The 25,045-nt window shown below is 35.4% G+C and overlaps 2 long non-coding RNA genes across 2 annotated transcripts in view; one reads left to right on the top strand and one right to left on the bottom strand.

The window, feature by feature from the left end:
• Window positions 1–25,045, top strand: part of LOC136791276 (uncharacterized) — a 384,451-nt gene that overhangs the window by 280,347 nt on the left and 79,059 nt on the right. The gene's annotated exons all lie outside the window — the stretch shown is intronic.
• On the bottom strand, window positions 16,148–24,958 carry LOC136791277 (uncharacterized). The gene is made up of 2 exons (XR_010832910.1): window positions 24,342–24,958; window positions 16,148–17,999 (listed from the first exon to the last, which is right to left on the bottom strand). It is a non-coding gene; the product is annotated as an uncharacterized lncRNA (long non-coding RNA).

Below are 25,045 nucleotides of genomic sequence, written 5' to 3'. Positions count from 1 at the left end.
ATCCCATTACCTACAGCATCATTTGTATACCTCTGATTCTGACTGTGTATTCATTGCACATTTATCTCTATCCCATGGCTCTCTTCCACTAGCTGGAATGTTTTAAGTACTTGTTCTTTGTCCCTAACCATTCCTATGCTGAGCTCCTAGGTGTTACAGGCTTGTAACCAGCCTCATCTACAGCTGCTGGCCACAAGTGGAACCAGAAGATGTCACTATGAATGGGGCCCTGAGCTCTCACAATGCACATCTGCCTGTGCAAAAGATGAATAGTTGTATGTTTCACAATAGCAAGAATGACACATCTCTCCTTCCTTCTGTTGCTGCATCATTTTCTTTCCTTTAATTTATTTTAACAGGACAGAGAACAGGCAGTTGTTTGCATCTGTCAGTCTTTCAGTCTAGGAATTTTATGATGAAAAGACTAGAAGAAAAAAACCTGCAATGTGATTGCTAGTTTTCCAAAGTAGTCTGTTTAAATTCTACTGCATTATCTGAATTAATATGGAAGACACATAATGCAAGCAAATTGTTGTTTCATTAAGATTTGAGAAATCACTTCTTCAAGTGAATTCATGTGTAGAAATCATTTTTTCAATGTTGCTGCTGAATGAAGGCTCATAGTGTTGTGCTGTTTTTATTTTTCTTTCCGTGGGTGTTTGATTTTAGAGTTAAATCAGAGGTTATTTTATGACTTGTAGAACAGAATAGACATCTGAAAAGACAGGTGGATCCAGTATAAAAAGAATTATATATATGTGTGTATATAAGAGGGAACAGTAGAGGGAACACACTTCTTTTTAACTTGGAACATGGAATTTAAGGCCTATGGAAAGCAAAAATGTAGTTTACTTCATTAAAATGGGGAATCTAATAAAAAAGAAATCAAAATAAATTGTAAGGCTGAAATGTTATCTGCTCTAGAGCTTTTTTCCTATATTTTTTCCTGAATTGCTTGCTTCTCTGAATTAGTTCTCCTAGAAGAACAGAAAATTCGGGGGGAGGTGAGGGTAAGAAAAAAAATCTCATAGATTTTCTTAACCAGATTTTTTTAAAAATGTCTTTGAGTTTTCCTTCAATTTTTATTTTCAATTTTAAAGCAGAAAATGTCTTTTGTTATTTCTAATTCTATCTAAAATTTATCTCCAAAAACTTTTATTTTTCAATTCTTTTTTGTACTTGCACCAAAAAAATAGTAATAATTAGAATAGTAATAATTAGTCATAGTTACACAAAAATGTATTTAAGTTTATACAAAAAAAAAAAAAAGATTTGTGTTTCAGGAAAAAATCAATTCCCAGTTCCTTAATATTATAGAGTAGAGCATTCCTGTAGTGGTTGCTCTTATGATTTGGATACCAGACTTTATAACTCTGTTCTTTTATTCATTATAATAACTCCTATAAATCCACAGAATGATGAAGAAAAGTCTATCAAGTAAAAAAGCTGACAAAGATTAATGCAGAAATATCCTTTGTTCTCACACACAACACTGGACGCAATTCCTCATTAAACACCTTGGTGGAGAAATAGCAGCAGAACTCATCTGCATATGCAAAATAGTTTATTCATGGGATTTAATTGTTGTACCTGCAGACAGCAGTTAATCTGTTGCATGGCATATAATCTTTGCTGAGTGGGAAATTCACTGTAAATTGCTTTGCTATTGAATCCAATTTTCATCCCCACTGATGGAGAAAATATATATATATATTTTTAATGAATGGATGGTTATGTATTTTGATTACTCCACCTTTGCCTCTAAGAATAGCCCTAATGAGGAGTTCCCTGTTTCCCAAAGAGTGCTTGTAGTTCTTTCTTAGATATGTCTTTCCACCAGTGGTAGCTCTGAACTAGTGAGGATTGCTGACAACATGGCACTAAAGTGTGGTAGCTCCTCGATTTTCAGACATGATTCAGCAATTGTCCATATCACATCCCGAAATTCAGGGGAGTTCCGTGAAGTGAGTTAAATGCATCAGCTGTGTTCCTTTGAATACACTTGTACAATGAATAGCTTTTCCTCTGTTTCACAGATAGACCTGTGGCAGGGAATTTGATTTGCCAATGCTGAGGAAATTGTATTTGACTGGAATTGGAGCTGAGACATACCTGGTTCCTTTACCTTTTCTGAAGACATATTTCTCTCATGCTAAATGTGCATTTAGCACAAGACTCTCGTGACCATGATAACAATCTAGCAGCCCTGAAGAAAAAAAAATTGCTAACATGGAGATTTCCATCTGTAAGAACCTCCTACAGTTTAAAAAGTTGGAAGTATCAAGGGATTGCAAAACAAGTACTTGTAGGATCTGTCCTTTGCTCAGACAGTGGGGTTACTGTGGATGTTTTGACTGTGAACAGAATGAAACCCTTGAGTATAGAAGAGTCATCTCTGAGTACACATACTATTAAAAATAGCATTTATAAAAAACAATTGAACAAACTGAAAATGTATGCCAGAGTCGCATAAAGAAAATGAATATGCGGATACATTAACATGAATATGCCAATATATTAATCTATATGCAGGTAATCTAGAGGATTTGTTGTGTTTCATACAAAGAAATGTACATCTGCTGTTGTTCATGCTGACCAGAACCTCACCATAAAATATCAGTAAACTCAGAAGCCTATTCAAACCTTGAAAACTTTCAGTGTAGATTTTTGAAAGGATTTTTGGGGCCAAGGCCTAGGTATAATATCCATGTTTAGAATATCTCCCTGATGTTTTGATAAGACTTGAATGTCTAAAATTAAACCTAATTTTTTCTGCATTAGTTTCATTTTTTTCCCAGTTTGAGACATAATTTTAGTGCATTTTGATTTGATTGTTGTTGAAACAATCACTGTACTCCCACACTGTTGTTAGCAGTGCTCCCCCCCACCCTCTCTGTGATACCCAGAGAATTGAAATTGCCTTCTTGTTAGGTCTCCTAAGCTGAATCAAGTTCATGCTGAAACCATTGGAATTTGGAACAGCTCTTTGTGCTCTGGTTGTATTCATGGGGGAATTTTTTCACATGAGAGTTTTTCCTCTGCTAGAGTAGAGCTGGCGCTGTGTACATTGGGCTGTAACTATCCCCTTGATATGACTTCAGCCATCTGGGAAAAAAAAATATTTAATTAAAGCATTAAATGTACTTTAATACAGAGAAATGTAAGTGCTTGCATCTGAGAGAAAAATGTAGGCCACACTTTCATGGTGAAGATAATTTGGGAAAGAGCAACTGAAAAAAAATATGCATTTAAGCAAATGAATGCCTAATATTTTAGGACTGAGTGAAAAGTTAAAGAAGAGCCTTAGGTGTAGAAAGACATTTATTGAATACAAACAATGCTCTCTATATATCAAAGATGACTTTGAAACTGGAATGGTTCTAGTTCTGTCTATTCGCTGATAACATGGCAGATTGCAGAAAAGGGTTGTTTAAAAAAACATAAATATATTTTTAAATGAAACACAAGGAATTCATGTAATTTAACTTAGTGGGGGTATGGCTGGCATGTATCTTGCTTTTCTGGCCTAGACACACATTTATGGAGGGACAACAGTTTTGATTTTAGAAAATTTGCTAACCTAGAAGGCAGAACTACAAGATCTGGTATCAAATTTAAAGTAGAAAACAGAATGAAAGAAGTTTATCTCATGTGAAATCTTTCAATCAGATTCTTGTAAGTATTATGTTCTAGATCAAGCTATAATTACAGCCTTAGCAATGCTTGCATGTCTGCTTCAGAACCGATAGGTGAAACTTGACCTAGCGTGATCCCAAGAATAAACCAGCCCATTGTAACTTCAGTCCCCTATTTTATAAAGGGGTGAGGAGAAACTTTTATCTTTCCTACAAGTTTATCTGTTTTGTGTTGTTGTCAACTGGGTAACTCATCTTCACTGTACTTGAAATTATATTCCACTTGAAGATTCTCCCAGAATCCCCAACATGCCTGATCATTTTTAAAAGCTATTAGAAGTCTTCCATTTAAAATATGTTCCAACTAGCTATAAATAAAGTTCTTTAGAAAAGTCCTCTACCATACAGCTCAACTTTCAATACTCACTTGCTTGTAATCTCAGTTGTCAGTTGTGTTTTTTTTTCCCCACAACCTCCTCACTGGCAGCATTCATAGCTGAACTAAAAGGGCAGGCTTCCCATAGGTGAGGCATGGGAAACCTGTTGAAGTTTTCCTATGTGGGAGTCACCTTTGAGAGGAGAAAAAAAAAAAAAAAAGGTGGAGATCACAAGCTATCCTAAAATGATTGGAGGAATTCAAGCCAGTTCAGAACAATCAAAGCTCTTTTACAGTGTTGTTATTCTTTCTGCCTCATTTTATTTTAAAACCTGGAAACCCTAAAGGGTATATAAATTAATACTAATTTGATATTGAATGTCCTTGCCACTAAAAAATTCAGATAGACAATGATTTTGACTTGACACAGCATCGGGGCAATCAAAATGTAGAATAGCTGCAATTGCTCATTGGAAAAAAAAGGTCCTCCCACTTTTTCTCTTTCTCTACAATGAGATTTATGATAGTGAAGGTTAGCTTCTATTTGGAACTAAAATCCTTCAGCTTATGTCTGAAGGAGCCCCCAGTTATAGAGAACATAGTGACAGGGTAGAGATGAAAATAGCTTAGTTGGATTGTTTTCTACTAGAAGAATTTTGAATATTTTTACTTCATTACCCTCCTTCCCCATGTTCCCCTCCTCTTCCCTCTCCCCACCTTTTTTTTTTTTTTTTTGGACTTTGAAAGTACAAAATATTAATTTTCATCTCTAAAAGTGTAAATCACAGTGCAGTCATGGTGAGATATTGCTGTGACTTAAACCAAAGACCATGGTTTTCCTTGGGGAAGCTGGTGAGTGAAGTGATCCCTTGGTGATATGTTGTATCAGTCGTAAAGAGCTTGTGGAATTAAAAAAAAAAAAAAAAAAAAAAAGTAAATTTTTGCTAGAGGACTTGGTGATTTTTTGTGCCTTTTCATCTGTGCTTTCTATCAAAATAACTGTTTTCGAAGAATGATTGAATGCCAGTTTGTTAGACATGAGTTTGGACAGTTTATTTAATTCTGTCTGGTTATTATGCTGAAACTCAGCAGTACGGAGCTTCTCTGGAAACAATGCCATTACTATATTATAATTTCAGTAATAAAAGTAACTTTTCATTGTGCCAATGTTTCTTGCATTGTGCAAGAAATGCACAATGTTGCTCTCTGAAGAGCAACAAGGACAGTTTGTTGTTTTAATATATGTGTTTGTTAGTGCTGAAACCTTTGTATAATATAATGTATAATAATGTATAATATTCTGGGGCTTCATAGGTTTGCATGGGGGACAGAAAGAACATGTAGAATATAGAAGACGTGTAATAGACGCTTGTCAGCTAAAACATAAGCTTCTTGGGCATCCGGGATAGTTTATAAGAGAGTTAGGGTTTCCAAGACCGCACGTATTTCAAGCTCAGGTAGAAGTTATGTGTTTAACTTCCTTTTATAAATCTGTGTGTTTTACCTAGGTAAAATTGGTATTAAAACTTTTGTTTAAAGTGTTTTTTTGAAATATGGAAATTATCTGTATCTGGGTCATGAAGAATATTTATTCACTAACAGTCTCAAAGTTTTTTCATATTTTTTCAACAGTGCATAAGAAGAAAAGAATATACTGAGAAGTGTAACAATATATTGATATGTATGCAGATAGATGGAAAGGATGTGGTGTTACGTTGCTTTCATAGCTCAAGGTGGAAAAGTATGCACTTGGCAACTCCACAAAAATATACTATGCCTTTCTTTGATGTCTCTCTGGTATGAAAATTCTTTCTTTGATACTAGATGTAACATCACCTTTAGACTTATGCAAGCCAAATTGTATCATTCGTTCCATCTGAATATTATGAAGAGTCTTATTACTGACTGTTATTTTGTTTGTGTCTTTGTGGTGTTCCATTCTCTCTAAATCAATGCTTTTGAAACTAGATTTTGCTTTTGAATGGAGGAGGAAGTTCAAGGGTTATACAGGGGCTGAGTTAAGCTTTGCTTATCTTGTTATCCATGAGGCTTCATGCTTATTTAAAGGTTCTGGAGTAATTTGCTAGTATTCATTTTGCTTTCTTCTCCCTATCTCCCTCCCCCGTTCATTCAAGTGTTTATTTTTCTCCATCTGTGAGAAGGACTTACTTAAAAATGTCTGTTCCCTACAGTTTTTAGTATAGCATGAGAAAAGAACAGCCTTAAAACAAAAATCTCAACTTTTTTATGGTGGCTTTTTTTTTTTTTACCCAGGATAAACGATTGTTCTGTTTTATGGCTTTTAAAATTTCATTTGTTAGTGCATAATGAAGCAGAGTAATGTACTAAATTAATTTATACTGTTGGATTTTGCTCATGTTCTACTGTGATGTGAGCATGCATTATGCATTTGGATTTCATTCTGCCTGTGGTTATTGTTGTTTGCATGTGATAATATGAAAGGATTAGTACATTTTCTTCCTTTATTTCCCTGCATTGTAGATATGAAGAAGATGTCAGCGTAAGAGCGTTTGTTCTAAGATTATTTAATGTAGTAACAACAACAACATGGATAGCAGGAACAAATAAACACTGATTTAGCTGTAACTTCTGGGAGATTGACAATAGCTGATATGGTATTTAGAGGCATTTTTTCAGATTCTTCATGAAGTTTTATATGGAAAATTTTATGTGTATTTTCGTATATTTTGTAAACTGTAAGCTTTCTGTTGCACTGTGACTATGTAGAAGTTCATAAAAAAACAAATTCCATTACTTGGAACCTCAAAATGGCAATGTCACAGACAAAAGGATGATCACATATTAATATTGTCATCCAATAACTGTTTAAGGACTGTGATATATATATCCACAGTAACTAATGGGTTGCAGTAAGTAAAGATAAAACTTTATTACTTCATTATTAAATCTGTAACAACTCCACTAGTTTTATTTTAATGATTACTAGCACTTTTTTTTTTTTAAAATGCACAGATATTAACATTTCTGTGAGGTTTTTTTTTCCGATTTTTTCAGGCTAAAATATGTAACTATCAAACACATAGCTTAAGCTAAGAATGTTATTACTCTAGAGTATCTGAACTTTTTCTTTCAGATGGTAAGGTGATTTTCTGATGTGTTTTTCATGTTAGCAATCCAATGGATTTCAGTTTCTATGAGATTTTTACTAACCATTTTCACGAAATCAACTAAGTTGTTATTATTAGAAATTGAATTAAATTGAAAACACAGGGCATAACGTTCCTAGCATGTACTAGAAATTGTGTCAAGTTATATTTCAAGAAAACCAGAAGCAATTCCAAAACTGTTGGTGTATTCTTAAGCCCATTCCCAGGGAGAGTAGGCTGGCTGTTGTTTGGATAATGGATGAATCAACCCATCTCTCTCCAGTCTCTTGTATCAGACAGATTACTTGTTGTAATTAGCACAGCACACAAAGTTTTTGTATTTCTTTCTACATGGTGCTGCTTATTTATTTATTTATTCTGCTCAGAAATTTACCCATCAGTGTGTTATGAGACGTCAGGCATGCTTTGTCACATCTGACTTGGTTTGTTCACTCTTTAGAACTTTCTCTCTTAATTTCAGAGCTGAGTTTGACATTCAGGGTCTCTTCCTCTGCTGATTATCTGGAGGTAATGAATGCTGCTTATATATGCTTGTATTTTCACCTTAATTTTAAAAAAGAGTTTTGACATTCAAAAAATAACATGTCAGTCATAGACTTCTAAAAATAAAAGAGATTAATCAAAGATACCTTGCCTCCTCACTGCTTCATTCAAATTATGTTTACTTGTGAACCTTAGTTTCTAAGGAAATTATACCTATATTACCTATGTGGTAGTAAACCTTTATGGATTTTGACTATAGCTTTTGTTATCATTATCAGTTTGATAAGGAGCTCAGAATAAGATGGTCTACTTCAACTGAAAGAAAAAATGGTGAAAGAAATTGTTGTTAATTGTTTTTAATAGTTTATCTTTTGGGCAGTCAGTTGGGTGTTACTAAATGGAGAAGAGGAAATAATTTTGCCATTGATTTCAGCCAACAGAAATCAGAGTAGACCAGGGTACAGGACCTGTGGTGTCAACGGCAGGCAGGCAGTGGAATATCTGGCAGAAGTAAGGCAGCGAGAAGGTGGAGAGGAACATCATGCCTGAGATTTTACTTTACAATGTGAAAAGTGGCTGAGAACAAAGCTTTACTAACCTTTATGTCATTACAAAGATGAAAGTTAGATAGTAATAATGGAAAAGATACAGCTGCCATCATGGCACAGTACAAAGGCTAGGGGACATAAAGCCATGTTTTCAGAATTATAGTCACTTTCAGCATCATGGAGATTCTTCTTCTTGGCCATGCAGTACATTCAACTCATCAAGATAAATACAGTGAACAATTGTCTTGTTTTGTTATTACCTATTTTTAAAACTAATTTTAGTGCTGATCTTTGTGAAGTGTTCTTAAATTTTATCATGTATAAATTGATGTGGAACAGCTGATTTTAGGGAACACTCAAATGTTTCTAGTGGGGAAATCCACAGGGTAACTATTAATTCTTTAAGGCAATTGGAAAGTTTTTGTGCATGGCACTTGACCTCAAATACATCCTGTTTTCAAAATGAATATCATGTAATATTTACATCCATTCAAACTTTCCATTAATTCATGAGAAAGATCCTTCCCTGAGTCCATGTATATAATATGATGAGGTAAATGGAGATAAGTTTCTGAAAATTTTAGAACCTGGGGCATTTGAATCCCGATTTAGAGTGGAATAATGTAAAGTATACTTAGTCTGAACAATCATGCAGGTAGTATCTGTTGCCTTAACTAGATGACTGTATTATCTTTACCTTATGCACCATTAAAGGGCAGGATGGATTCTGGAAATTGGCATAGTGCTGCTCTCTTCGGTTGTACTAATTCACTTATGCCAGTGAAGAGCAAGCTCCAAAAGGAGGAAACATTTCAGGCATGGCAGGCATATGTCTATATATAAAGCTTAATGAAATTTGGTATAACTCCAATTAAGTGTTGGCTTTAAAGTAAATTATGGTGACTTGGTAAAATCCTTTGACATAAATTAGAAGCTTTTGTTAAAAGCACACTTAACTGAAAAAAAAAAAAAAAAAAGAGACTAAAACCAGAGCTGTAGCAAAGGTAATATTGGAGGCACACATGGAAAACATCAAATGGGCAGCAAATGCACTGAGTTTTGGAGGCAGCAGCTGCCATCACTGCCAAGAAGGGAGATGCAGCAGCCATGGCTGAGCAGCTGGGAAAACCACATCTGGGAGACACTAGGTATAAGGAAGATTTCTTAGGTGTTGTAAGAGCAATATAATGTTGTTGGACTGCAGGAAATTATGAAAGCTTTTGGAAATTTGTTCCTTACTGTAGAAAAATAAAATATAAGATTGCTGTCAGCTCAGTAAAGAGGGTAACTGCCAAAATGGTGAGTTGCAGGAGTGGGAAGATTGAGCGGTGGTTGAGAAGAAAGAGCTCTGTTCAGAATGAGATGTCTCTCAAGCCTCCCTTAATGAAATTTGTGTGCCTACCTTGATACTGTACTGTTCCTATATACTCATATCTGAGGCCAAAGAGGGAGGATTTCTCCTCCATTGTGAGTTGTCACCACTACTGGTTCAAGCACAGCTTCCAGCTGTTTCTCCTTCCTTGCGTCACTGGTTTCTTTCAAGGTCTAAGAGCATGTCAATCCCCTGTTCCCCCTCCCTGACGCTATACAGTGTGTCACTTTCTCCTGTACCTCTTCCACCTGGCAACTCAGCTGGAGCACGCCTCCCCTGGGTGAGGCCACCATCACTCCCCAGCCTGAGTTACGAGGCACCCTCTTCAACTCTGGACTTGGGCCACAGCCTCCACCGTCCCTCCACAGTGCCAGCTCTGGCATGGCCTCCAGCTGTGAGGGGTGCTTTCTCCAGCTGGAGCTGGGGACTCAAGTCCTGTGGTGTATCACCAACAATGAGCTGAAGACGTAGCTCAGTGTAATTCAGTGCTGCAGTTAGATGTACATCACCATCTCTTGAACTAAAGAGACATAATTAGATATAATATTCTGCAGATTTAAGTCCCCATCATGGTAGATAAAGTATAGAATATCCTCTAGCATTTCATGTATGTTAGTTGCTATTCTTCATTATTTTCAATTAAGACTGCAAAAGAGCTGTGTAAGGAGAATATGTCAGTGGAGATTGCTGTGTGGTTGAAGTGCATGTAGGTTCAATTTTATAGGTCCCATTTTGTGTCAGCTGAGCTGTGTTTTCCAATCAGAGAAAGCGAAAGCTGGTGGAACATACATTGACCGTTTCTGCTTGAATTTTCTGGACAATAACCATTGTGACTGTTCAGCCAAAGTCAATACATAAGATTCAAAGTGGATACAATTCCAGGCTGTCTTTGCAACTGATTTTCTGTAGAAGTGAGCTGTACACAAATTTCTGTCAAATCATTTCTAAATGGCCTAAAATACATTTAGAAATGTAAATGCAATGTTAATTGGAAAAAGTTGAGCTCTGTGACATTCTCATAAATCTGGGTAAAGTGCAAAAATTCTGCATTTATACTAATCTAATGAAAAACACCAGTAAAGAAACTAATGAAAAACACCAAGACTGAATCTTAAAACCTAAATGATCTCCAACTTCTTTGCAAACTAACCTTAGATCTGAAGTCTCACTGATTTGATTTTAAAAATGAACCTAACTTCCCTGGAGTATAAACTCCTAAAATCTAATCGTTCCCTGGAGTATAAATAAAATATAGTGATCTCAAACTTTTGCCTATATAAAAGGCCAAATTGTTTTGTTGCAGGTAGGTAAAATTCCAGGGAAGTCATGAAGCGTATTTCAGGACCACTACTAGTTTTAAATTAGTTTTGACTAGTTAAAAATAAAACAAATGAACAAACATAAAAAGTTAAAACTCTGTAATTAATTTAGAGAATTATTATGAAAAACTAGTTTTAAATAGTTTAAAACACTGAAAATTCTACAATGCTCAAAGTATTTAAAGGAAAAAAAAGATTCAAAAGGTATATGTTTTATTGGCAGTGACTTTGATTATGGTACAACACTGGTCATCCATCAGAATAGACTGCAAGCGCTATTCACAAGATTCACAATGGAGACCCATGCTAACCAAGCGTATCGGTGTGTCATCATTGCCACTGGGAGAGCACGGTCCTGACAGAGGTGCATTTGATCAGAATGTTTGGTTCCAGAACAGCAGGCTGCAAATGGGGAAGAACAGATTACAATGCATTTTTCCTTGAGAGATGTATGCTTTACAAAAAGGCTACTCTAAACAATGCAAAATGCCAGCCTGCTCAGGCTGCAGACGCTATAAATGCAGTAGCATATGGCACATGGCTAAGCTCCACTGGGGTTGCATCATTATCTTTTTCTTAAATATAGTAGAGATTTTGCTTGGAAAATTGGAATGAATTTACCTACATTAAATGCTTCCAAGCATTTTAAGTAAAAGAAACAATAATTTTATTAATTTAGAAAACCATAGCTTACGTGAATCCAAATGTAAACTAGAGCCAAAAATGAAAGGAAGATTATACCCTTAATTAGCAGTATGTATTTGAGACAAATTCAGGCAACGTGTTCACAAAATATATAGTTTATTCAAAAAAGCTGGTAACAACCACACCGAAACAAACAGTGGAAAAATACTGGAAACAAGTTGATAAACAAAAAAATGTTCAGGGTTACAAAACTGTTCTACTAAGTCATAGGTGAGGAAGCCTGTAAATTTTTCAGCTGAAAGAAAAAACGTAACCAAAAGAAAAAGTGTGAGGATTTCACAGAAACCATAAGAGCATATCCGCAGAGTACGAGATTAATTATGATAGCAGATGAAAAGTCGAAATAGGTCCTTGCTTGTTTTAGATAGATGTTTGTTTTAGGAGGTGAGTATTGAAGAAATGTTGATGAACTATTTCCCCAGCTTCTCTCTAAGGGGATAACTAGTGTCATCAAGCAGCAAACTTCCCATGAGAGAGGATAACATTCAGAGAGCGTCTAACTCATGGCAAAAAAAGTAGTTAAGGAATTGGCTGAAAAAGTACTAGGGCTAAGAGTGGTAACTAGCTGATGTTTGGAGGAAGTGGCCAGAGGGATAGCAAAGTGCATCAGTATCTTTAAGGAGGGCAGCATACAGTTTAACAGCCCCTTACAATCTTTTTTTCCTAAAGCTGGAAACACAGATTGTTCTTCAGAGTTTACCAGTTGTCACAGCTACTGTTCTGGACAAAGTAAAATCTGAGAAGAGACTGAAACAAAGATGATGGAAACTAAATATGGTGGTACTGAGGAAAATTGTAGAGTCTGTAGACTGCGTTTTGAACTGAGTGTAGTAACATGCAGCAGAACCAGTAATCACGCAAATCGTCAGGAGAGCTGTGATTTAATTAAAGAGAGTGAAGTTGGATTCCCTAAATAAGAGATCAGGTCTAACAAATGTTATTGAATTGTTCCTAGCGTTCTCAGTTACGGTGTATGTATCATGTAAAGATTTCTCTTATATGGCAAATGCTTATTTAATTATGATATGCATTAATTACCCTATCACTCTGTACAAGTGCATGATTTTTTGTGTTCTCTAAATTAAAGAGTAGATTACAAGAAAATTATTTTTATCTAATCCACAGCAGCCTGTAAGACTACATAGATACTGCAGGTTAGATCCTTCCCTTCTAAAGAAAGAAACTCAAATTACTGTGCCTTCTCAATGGTTACTGTCAGTGAAGGGTATCAGTGAGCTTTTTTTTCCTTTTTTTTTTTTTTTTTCCATGAGTCAGCAGAGCCCCAGTTTTCTGCTGAGTTCTGTAAGCATCATGAATGGTCCCTACTCTAGATGTCTGGTGTCTCCTTATAATGGGGATTTCTGTGATCAGAGCTGACTTAGCTTCACATCAAAGTCTCAAACTTGCAATCTCTTTGTTAATCCTCTCCTGGAGGATGCAGACAGAAAAGTCATAACATTTCTCCGGTGTGGTACCCTGGGGGCAGCTCTGTAGATTCTCCGTCCTGCCTACATCTAATGGTCCTGGCTCTCCTTCAGTCCTGTGCTGTGAGGTGCCCACTGTCCAGCTCAACGCACCCTGGCAAATGATGGCTGATGGTGAAATGGGCGGCTAATTCCAAGCAGTAATGCTTGTTTCGGTTTTAAAACTGCAATTGCCACTCAAAGTTTAGCCTTGAGAATTTATTCTAAAAAAAAGAAAACTTTGCTTTGTATCCTAAGAGCAGCAAGATTATGGGTATAGTTCATTTGCTGCAATGAAGTAATAGAATTAGTAACATCAACACTGGTGTAATTTATAGTTCTGATTGTTTTTAATGAATTCATTTAATTCATTATTATGATATTAAAGTATTTAAATAGAACATCTTGGAATTTGAATAATTACTGGATTTGTGTATGACGTAATCTGATAAATATCTGTACAAACACTTTTTTTTTGGGGAGGGGGGGGAATATAAAGATATTGGTACACGTAATGTGTTCTGGAAAAGAAATTATCTGAAAGCCCAGTGGTTTGAGTTTTCAGCATTTAATTATGGGTTTTCTACCCTGCATTCAAAAATAAACAAAAGCAAATAAAGAAGCAATTTAATATTTAGCCTGGAATTTAGGAAATATGCATTATGTTTTTCCCTCTTTGATGGATTTCTTTAGGCTTTGGTCACATTTCTTAGTCTTTTTGTCTCAATTTAACATCTGCAAAATGTAAATAATATCTGGCAGAGACTATTATGGAATTCATGTTCCTTAATTTATATGAAATGTTTGGAATTAAAGCAATAAGAAATTACAGAAACATCTTGGAATTAATTCCATCTGGAATATAAATTGGTTTAAGCAGACCTCAAAGAAATCTAAGTTGATATATTAGTAAAAGTATTTATTTATTAATGATATTTCATTTGTGATAGGTCCTACAATACCACCTTGGAAATAGAGTCCCCAGAGTATATAAGATTTGCAAATATAATTTTGAAGAGAGTTAATTGTTTATTCAGAAAAGGGTAACTGTTTAAATTGCAGCACATGCTGTAAATCTCATCAGAAGTTTATAAATACTGTGAATATATTCCATGTATAGTGGTGTTGCCAACCAGTGTGGCTGCCCAGAGAGCAAGCTAGAGAGTTTGGAACTGGTCCGTGATCCCTGCACCGTGTTTTTCTGTCAAAGCCCGTCGGGAGCTGACCTCTAGTTTCAGTCCAGAAATGTATCTTTCCGTAGAGTTAACTGCTCTGTGCCAATGGACATCTGGCCTCCTGTGTTCTGCACATAGATGGCAGAAGTTCATAGTGCTGGATTTCTAATATGCTTCATGTGACTGATGCTTGATTTTCAGTAATATCAATTATCTTAATTGCTATAGAGAAGGGTGCCGGTGTGAATGTATGAAACAAAATACGCAGCTTGTTTTCAAACTGGATGAGCACTTCGTTTTTATTTTTATAATCAAAATATGTCAGAGTCTAGTCAATATCCTTTTCTAGTATAGCCATATGTTTTTTCTCTGCACCCATGTCAGGACCCATATGCTTGTCTGAGTTTGTTTTCTTTGCACGGTCTAGAATTTTTCCATGGCATTGTTTCTTTATTTGTCTGCAAATAACTTAGCTTCTTTTTGGAGCTGACATTTGTGCAAGAAAACAATTATTTTCTAATTAAATATACATTAAACCTGATGGAAAACAGTTAAAAGGTTTTTTTTTGTTTTGTTTTGTTTTTTTTAAGCACCAAAATAGTAATTTTGCTACAGCAAATTCTATCACTTAAAAGAAACCAAATGAATTCATCCCCAGCCTGGTATTTTTAGATTTATGAAGCTGTGTGTTGCAGTGACTTTTTTTGTGCTTAACAGCTTGTGCACCGATAAAGAACTTGTATCAGGCAGCCATTGACAGGCAATAAGATAAACCTCTCGTGAGAAATCTAAACGACAAAACTGATTTCAGTTAGAAGTTCAAGGAGAAAATTAAGATGTTGGACATACAACTCATACAGCTGTTTAAAAATGGTTATCCAAATAGATGGGGATTGGATTTCTTAGAAAAGGGTTCTGCTATGTGACTGTTCTTGCACCATCTCCCACTTTCAGATGTATGACAGTATAAAACTAAAATTAAGTATAATACCTACCACACTAGTAATATTATGGCTTTTCTAAGAATTGCAGGTAAATTCCTAGACACTTAATTAAGTAAACATGACCACAGCAGTAGAAAAGTCTATAATTCAGCAGTTTCAGTTGTGGACTGAGTAAACCAGCCTGTAACTGTTGAATCACTAGAGGTAGTACGGTGGGGTAGTCAATAGTAAATACAAGTAAATCAAGCTTATCTAGTTTTATGTGGAGCAGTATCAAATTTAAACACTTCTGCTTCCTGCCAGAACACAAAATAAGTCAGTTTATCTTCTTGTTAAATTAAACAGCTCATTAGAGAATGGAAACCATGAAAGTGAATGAGTGTATCCTGTGTTACTTCAGTTCAGAAATGGACTCTGAGAAGAGCATTGACAAGTTTGTCCTTCTCTCTGATACAATTTCTTTCTTTTGATTCTTCTCTCTGAATAGCAATACTTTTTATAAGATTAATTGCCCTAAAGCTACACCCAACAAATAGGCTATTTGCATACCTGTTCTGATAAGTGATGCTTAGCAAATCTTGTCATTACTGTTAGAATCTGTCAGTCACTGCTATGATGTCAGTCTTATGAGCCCTACGTTCACGTTGTATCGAAAAAGTGTAAAAGGGCTTACCTTGAAATATGAGTGCAGCAGTGGGAATGAGTTAAGACAGCTGCAGTCAAATCAGTTATTGTCCTTTCCCTTTCTTCAGAATACCCTCTACAGCAATGAATTTCCACTTAACAGTTGAAAATGCGTATTCTTGTCATTTTTCAGATGATAATTCTGATTTTCCTAATACTTTAAAATCAGTTTAAGAAAAGAACAAAATCTTTGTTCACATTTATTCTAGGCTCACTTCAAGTTTCTTATAGGAAAATGGAATTCATTTACCAGAAAATCAATCTTGCGATTTCATGGCAAAAGTGATTTAGAGAAAATACTAGTGAAAAGGAATGTATTGGTCTATGAACCAAAGGGATGTTGAACTGATTAAGGGTATGCAAAAATCAATCATTAATCTTAATCAAGGAATTCGTGCAGTCAAAGGATTTTTAATTACTAGCTGTCATGGGACGGGCATAAAATTAGCATTAGTTGTTTATAATCGTCACAATGATTCAATATCACTGTTGTTATTGGACTCTTTTTTCCACCTCAAAATATGTTCATTGAGACCTATTTTGTTAATTACCAGTGACTTTAATTTGGGCTATTGAATTATAAAACACAGTGGCAAGACTATTTTTGTCACAATTGTTTTTCCCTTCATTTTCTTTGCATCTTTAAAATTTCATCCTTAAAAAGTAGTGTGTTCTCAAGACATCATCATATTAAACTGTATCAATTGAAAGGTAAAAGAATGCATATGTGTGAAACCAGAAAATGCCGATGTGAGATCTTCCTACGATGCAAATAGTTTAAACACCTCTGAACGAGCCGTGATACTCTGGAAATGCTTTTTGCAGCCACAGGGTGCTTTTTTTCAAACCTTTGGTGTAATTATTCTGCAGTATTATTCATCAAGTATGCTTCAGTAGACGCCTTCTCTGCATTCTTTGCAATTACACAGGTTATTTCTGGAACAAATACAAACTCACTCCAGGCTGTTGACAAACCTGGAAGTAAGGCTATGCAAATAATTGACTGTCAGTTTGGCACTCTAATAATACTTATAATAACAAAAATATTGGTTCCAACTAAGGAAAAAGCTTGTGCACTTCATGCAAAAACAGTAATTGAATGGAGAATGGAATAGATCACTTTGTTTAAAAGGGAAAAGAAAAAGAAAACAAGTAGGACATTATGTATTGTACTCAAAAGAAAAGTGAAATAAGTTATTCACAGAAGGAAGAGACTAGAAGAGGAAGACTAGGAGTAGCATACACATTTTAAATAATCATTTATGCAATGTATAGGATAGTGATTTCATTTCTCATCTCTCAAAAGAACATCTTGTTACTTTGCTATGGTTTCAGCTGTTCTTGGTCAGTCTTCTGTGGATTCTCTGCCTGCTTTTGGACATAATAACCATTTCCCGGGAAAAAGATCTGGAAGTATTATCTCCTGTTGCAAGGAAGTGATGTAGGGAATAATTTTTTTTTTTTTTTTACTCAATTTCTGGCTGGACAATTTCAGCAGCACAATGAAGACAGAGGCCCAAAACCCCTCAGGAGAACGGTGGAACTGATGTCAAGCTGGCTTTGTTCAGGGGTTTCTTTCAACCTGTTAATTAAATGGAAGTTTCAAAAAGCACTCTACCAATTTTCAGTTTCTTTTTTTTTCCTTTCCATAAAATCCAGTCAGATTTAACTCAGATTCATAAGTTTTCCCAGAAGTTGATTAAAAATTGCTCAGATTTGCCTCTAAATCATTGTTTTCTTCATCTTCATTAGAAGCTATCTAGGCAAGGAGTTCTTCTAAGTAATGGTATTGCTAGAGTTATTTTGTTATTTTTAACAAACCATTAGCCAAGCACTAAGATAATTTAACAGTGTAGGAAACCTTTCATCATGAGGACATTATTATCAAATCTAGTCCAAAGTAATTATAGCCAATAGCTTTTGTCTTGTTGTCTGTGAAGTAACTTGCTGAGAACAGCAGTAAAATAATAAAAACAAAAAACAAAACCAAGAACAAAAAAAACACCCTTTCCACTGCTTTGCACTTTCTGGGTTCATCGGAAAGATGAAATATAAATGGCTATTCTAGGGGTTCGTTGTTTTCAGATGAGAAGAATGTTTTCAGGTCTTGTAGCATGACATCAGGCAATTCATGATGTTATCACATCTAATAAAGACAAAACATTTCCTAGTTTACATGCATAAAAATGCAGAGCAGTATGAGAAGAAACTACTCATGGTTTAAACTGAAAGGAAATTCCTTTAATGAACTATTACTATTACAAGTAATAATACAGAGGAGTAATATCCTGTTAATCCTATGTATTACAATACGCTATTTCAAAGAATCAGGCTTAAGACAAGAGGAAATGATTATTGGATTTTGTAAATCCCTTTTCCCCCTTAAGATCGAGGCCTGGTAGTTAGAATCGTCCAGTGCAAATGAAGACTATTTTATCATTTAAAATGTTTCAAGGATGACCTGATCCCCATGTTGCTAAGAGTGCCTTAGTTGTGTGGGCGTCTTGGACTAATTTCTGAACTGTGGCTTGTGAAGGTGAAAAGGAAATTGGCATAGGGTGGGCTGGTGGGAAGGAGAGGTTTTCAGCCCTAAGGAGGGAAAAATGAAGGCAGGACTGACACTTTCAGTGATGTTTGTGGACTTTGATGACTGTAAACCAGCCATGAGATCTCGCCTTCAAGGCACTCTCAGCAAACCTAGAGTAAACCCATCAAAAAATAATGGGATCACCTGGAGCTAATTCAAGAACCAGGCTCAGAAAATATGGACCCAGAACAGCTTTTCGGAAACAGGTTTCCCAACCAGCCTCTCATGGGATTTTTATGAGGACTGAAAAGTTTAAAAGTAACTTTCAGACTTTTGCTTTTTCTTTTTGTTAATGAACCTTAAAAACCTCTTATACAAGTTATGATTTTGGTAGTGTATTCAGGCAAGTTCTAGTCAGCTATTTATTAGAGGTTACTTCATTTTAGGTTAGCTAAAATGAACATAGCATGAAGGGGGGGGGGGGAATATAGGAGACACAGATGTCTATCAGCAATGCCAATTAAAAATATAGGACGTACTGCCAAAAATCCTGAGCTGAAGCTTGTAATGGTCTATTGAGTTCAGCACAGCAGGTATACAACATGAACAGCACAGCTCTCCAGGTTAAAAATCCCTAGCAGTGCAGATGGTGGTTACTCCAAATAAAAAGTTTTTGTATTTTATTTTGTTTCCATCAGAAAACATTGCACAGCATTATGAACTGTCATCAGCTCAGCCCTAAGGGCTGGGGGAGATCCAGTTGACCACCTGCATAAGCACAATTGTACAAAGTTGTATTATTGCACTGATGTATAAAAATGGATTGGATAAAAGCTGTGGTTGTGGCCTAAGGGTTTTCCAAGCCCTTGTCATTATTGTCCTGAAAAACACATAGGTTCTCACTACAGAGACTCTTCTTCGGAACGCATCTTCTAACAGCATTAAACATTAACTGCATTTTTTATTTACATCATTCAAAGGTACACTTTTCAAAGGTACACTTACTATTGTATTTACGTATAAAAGTTTCTGCGGAGCACAAACCGTTTAAATTTAACTTACTCTTTTTCTTTGGGACTTTTAGGTTTTAGTCTGTAGTACGTTTTGTCTGGAAAATTTCTAACTGAAAGGAGGAACCTTTAAAAGTGCATTCAGGATATTCTAATTTGTCTGTCTTTCCTCCTCCCGTATTTTTTCCCTATCAATTCTGATGCTAAGCTGTCCCTTGTTTTGTTGGCTTTTCCTATTTTTATGGGCAGTATTGAAGCCAAAAGCAGTTATATATTTAGTATATTAATGGGTGTATAAACAGAATCAACTCTGTAATTAAAACTTTATGGGACTCTGTGGCCATTGCTTACCTAAATTGGTGTAATTTCTTGTTTTGCATCAAGTTCCTCTTTATTTATATAAATGTCATCAAAATGAGAGCAAGGTCCTTTCTAGTTTTGGTTTTCCACCTTCTTAACTGGGAACAGGGTCATGTACTATGTCAGGGAGATTGTGGATATTCATGAAAGAACTGCACCTGGGTCAGTGACCATGTTGCTAATAAATTGAAGGCTGTCATATCTCCCTTGTGAATGCAAGAGGAATTTAAAATTTAAAAATATGGCTTCGGTGATATTTATTTCATACAACAGCTGCAATTTTCTGTCACTTCAGAATGTCCTGTTTGTTGTAGGTTACATTTCCAGGTTTTTACAATGCAGTATAATTTATCATAGCTATATATCAGCCTCACCCTTCTTAGCATTACGTGCATTTCAATGATATGTAAAGTGATGGCAAGGAGAAAGGACTTTTTCTGTGATGACCACTATGCTAATCTCTGTGGTTCTAGGGTTACAGATTGTGTGTATAATAAATGTAGAAAAGAACCAGCTCCTAAACTGATTATAAATAGAACAGAATAGCATTTGAGGTTAAAGTTTCTGCAGTGGGTATTTACTAAATACGTATTATTAAATATTTTACATATTTCAATTTTTTTTTTTTTAATGTAATGGCTCATACTGTATAGAGAGAGCTTCAGAAAATTGGAGAGGAGCTTTATTTGAAGCTCATCAGAAAATGGCAAAAAGCAGTAGCTGTGTTGTGGGTTTGTTTTTCTAACGCCTTTCTCTAGTTTCCCCCCAGTCCAGCTTCTGTTTGACGGCATAAGCCTCAAAGTGCTACTCCCCTATTGAGGAGGAGAATGTAATAATTTCTGTCTGTCTGTCCATAGTCATAAACACCTATGCATTAAAGGGATGTAGTCTGTAGTAGTTAGTAAGTCATATTTTCATCAGAAATTTGAGGAAGAAATTTAGTTTAAAGGGTTCAGAATGTGTAAAAAGCATTTAAATAAAGTTTCAACATCTACGCTAATAATGGATGGGAAGATAGGACGTGTTATTCTTGCTATTAACTGTGTATAACTTTTGAATTTCCTAGTCCTATCATGTTTTAGGACATGCTGTATATAAAATCTGCCATCTAGTTAATTACAGGGTAAGATCAAGCATCCTTTAAAATACTTAGAATATAAATAGAATTTCAATTTAATTTATTTAATACACACTGAAATTTGTTTAATACCAACTGAAATGGGAGGACTTAACTTGAAAGAGACTGAAAGTGTTTCCCCTCTGTTCTTACTTAACTATTCAAAATTAAAATATAGAACTGATTTTAAATTCTCTCAGTCATTCTGGTGGGAATTCAATGTTAGAACTATGAAGAAGAAAATTATTCCAGAAAGTGTTTGTTGCTGTGGTCCATTTTGGATTGGAAGGGTGGATTTGAAATCCAGAATATTATAATTACTTTTCGGATACTTTTTAATATAAAATTTAATCCTTATTGGATCCGATACCAGAGTTTTATACTTTGTTCAGCCTAAAGCATAACTATGTAACTGACCTGATATTAAGCAATCTTTTAAAATGGAGGTTACTGTAATAGTCCCAGAGTCACGTGACATCAAAGTTTACAGGCATATTATATTCTTTCCACAAAGATTTTTTGCAAAGTATTGAAGTAATTATTTTCTGGCCATATATATTGTTTACTGAATTATTTTTGAACGAACTACTCAATTAAATAACAATTTCATGTTCCTGAAGGCTCAGCCTGAGGATTGTGTTGGGGAAATAAATAAGAGGCCAAGTCAGGGCCCACACCATTTCTTGTCTTTATATTCCTCCTAGTAAAATAAATCTAAATTTTAGACTTACTTCAGAAATGTTTGATTTATATCTTTCAATTACCTTTACTTAAAGATTTACCCACCTAAGGTGTTACAAAACCTTGCAAAATAGGTGTTTGTAAAGCATTAGTAGCTAGGTGTTGTTAGACGAAAATAGTCATATTAGTTGCTACTCAGCAGTACACTGGGGCTGAAGGCTCTGAACAGCTGTTACTGTTCTCTTTGTTGGTATCATACTGTCTAAAGATTGCGTATTTCTAAGTGTTTGATTGTTCAAGTGTTGAATTTTGGAAATTGAGATCTTTCAAGGGAAAAAATGGTTTGGATCAGCTGCACTGTAGAAAATCTGCTATGAAGAATGGGAGGCTTCTAAAAGGTAATGGTGAGAAAAATATTTTCCTGCAATGCTGAGGTCCATGAACAAAGTACAGAAGGAGTACACAATAGTAGCCTGCATTTGTTTCTAATGAAATGACTTTAAAACACAGGGGTAAAGAGTTTGGCTGCTTGGCAATAAGTGTTTCTTTTTTTTTTTTTTTAGCTGCAATTAAAAAGTTGATAGCGACTACACAGAAAAAAAAAATCCATGCTTGTGTTTTCAAAAAAAAAAAATCCAAAAAACACAGCCTGGATAAATGCACAGACTAACACGGGTAACTGGCAGTTTAGCTATTATGATAAATATGTAACTTACCAGCAACAGAAAGAGAAGAGTAATAAAACCCCATATTGTCTCATAGATGTGCAATCTGAGAGAGCTCTTTTGACCAGTGGGAATCTGCAGGATACTAGAATAACTAGATTCAGTACCCACATTAAACAGTTTCAAACTTTATTATTAAGAATAGATTAAGTGTTATATTTTCTTCTTATCATATTTTTTCAGTGACTGAGATGGACCGCAGTCTCTGCACTGAATTCCCTGCTCCCCACTTTCTGTGCCCTCTCATCAGTACAGCACTAACAGAGTGCAGTCCTTCCCTGTCTTTTCCTCAGCTTCTACTCCAGCACTATTCCCCTTCTTGGCTAACTGGAAGGTTGCTTTGTGTGCTGGAGATTCTTCTATTTCTCAAACTTTCCAAAGTCTTTAAACACAAAAATGGAAATGAGCAAAAGTCACATGGCAGCACCACACGAAACACCCACCGCAAATGCCCAGCTCTAGGTGCATAATAATGGCTTGACGCATGAGCTGCCAGCTCACTTCTGGGGTCTTATTCTAATGCTAGTGCTAAAGATAATGCTTAAGTGCTGTGATGATTAAAGACTTAACACCACAGTTTCCTTCTCTGTTACAGGGACCAAATCCCAGAGACCTTATTTTTGTGAATCAACGCATCAGTGTGAGGTTAAAGATTATTAATGTTTATTTTCATTTTATGCTCCTTTCCTTTCTGTTCTTCTCTATTACTCATAGCTTCATCTCTCTCAAGAGGCACTGTAACTGGCAGTCAGGGATGTATATGGAGCGTCACAGGAAAAATCAACACTTAGAGAAATACACACCTAATTTAGCAAATACTGTCTGAATAATGGTAGCAATTTTATCTAAGGAAAGAGACCATACCACAATGTACAGATACAAATCTCTGCAAAAACTTGCTAGATCTTCTTTTTTGATAGTTCAGTGAATTTTACTAGAAAATCCCCAAATCATTGTAAAATATTAGTGAGTTTGGTCCTTCCTCCTCTCCACACTGATGTGATAGAAGCCCAAGCTGAGTATTTTAGAAAATTAGTTTTGTCTTTGAACTAGTAGAGAAGTTCAGGTGGATTCTTGACAGAAAATCACAGGTAAACTTGCAAATATGAAAGGAAAGGTGATAAACCCTTTTACTCCCCAGAAACCTCACCCTAGCAAGAGCACACTGCATATGGACCAGTGCTGGTGTGCAGACGGCTGTATTTACTTGGCATGTTGAGCCACTTGTGCTTTTCCAGCAGCTGAACAGTAAACAGATCTTGGGGATAGTCCCTGATGGTGGCTTTAAAAATTGAAGTGGTAGCTTTAAAAATTTAAGCTTATTAATTTTTTTATTTTTTTTTTTTTCCTTTTAGAGAGTACCCTCTCTTCTGATTCCTTCCCTTTCTCTCTGCCACTAAAATATTGCTTCATCATCCTTCCTCTCCTTTTATTCCTATTGTCTGTGTGTAAAGGAAACCTCCCATGGAAAACTAGGAGATCTTTGTTACGCGCAGAGATCCACAGAAGGTTCCCTTTCTTTTCAAATATTTGTGAATTTATTACAAGAAAGCACAGTCATTATGGGTTTAAATACTTTTAGAGCAAATTGCAGTGCAGTATCAGGTAGCATTTTCTGATACTGTAGCATTAAATAATGTCAGGTTAGGAAGACAAGTTACAGTACTAAAACACAATAATATTTTTCCTCTATTATAGCTATTATTCCTAGGTTTAATATTAAAAATAAACTTTCTTGCATGGAAAACAGACATTTTTGAAAAGAAAAAATGTTTAACTCCATATAAAGATTTTGAATAGGGAACACCTCTTTCTCTGTTTCTTCCATAACATTTTTCAAAGGAAAAGCAATTGTTTTAAATCTGCTAAACTCTTTCTTATTAAAAGAGAAATCCATTTGGATTAAAAAAAAAAATATGTTACCATATGTTAAAATATACCTATTTAGTAATTTGTTTTACTGAGAAAGATGAAAAATGACAATATATGGGAATATGCTCATTAAGTCAAGCATTTAATTGAAGATATAGTATGCTTTCAGAACAATTGCAAATAATCATTTCCTTACCTGCAGGGGTGGGAAGTCAGTGTAGTACGAGTGCATTATGAGGAAGAAAGGAAAAGTCCTTGATCATTAACTCTGTGTCATACTTCAGATATGTTTGCAGGATTGTGCACAAGGGTGTAAATTTTATGAGTGGTCCAGCACATAGAAAAGAAATATATAGAAATACATTCAATGTGAACATTTTGCTTATAACAGCTACTTCTGAGCTGACAGACCTGGTTGCTGACATTCTAAGCACCAGTTGTATTTTAAAGGCTAGAGAGAAACCACTGCTAAATTTGGGAACATCGGCATCTCACACATCCACAGCTGTGTTGGGGTTCCTACATGGTATGTTCTCTATGAGATTTTTTCATGTCTCTTTTGTATGCTGTTCTGCCCACCCACTATCAACTTCTCTCTTACTGGATTCCTTGCATGTGCTCTTGTTTCTGAAGTCCTTAGTACAGGTGTCATAGAACACTTTAAATAAAGCACTGTTTTATTTCTGTGTTAGAGCTTTGACTAATATAAATGTATCAGAGAAATTTGTATAAAGTTTTCTCTCTCCTTGGTTTAGCTTTATTCTAATGTGGCTTTTCTTTTCTTTTTTTTTTTTTTGTCTTCTGAAGTTTATCTGTTTCTGTACCTCTCGTTTAATCTTTCATTGCCTATCTTCTGTTTTGCACTGGCAAAAGTGTGCAGTTAAAGTATGTGGTTTTGTT

This window comes from Anser cygnoides, chromosome 7 (assembly GCF_040182565.1).
Source record: "Anser cygnoides isolate HZ-2024a breed goose chromosome 7, Taihu_goose_T2T_genome, whole genome shotgun sequence".
Taxonomy (NCBI): Eukaryota; Metazoa; Chordata; class Aves; order Anseriformes; family Anatidae; genus Anser; species Anser cygnoides.
This window is presented reverse-complemented; position numbering and strand designations above follow the sequence as displayed.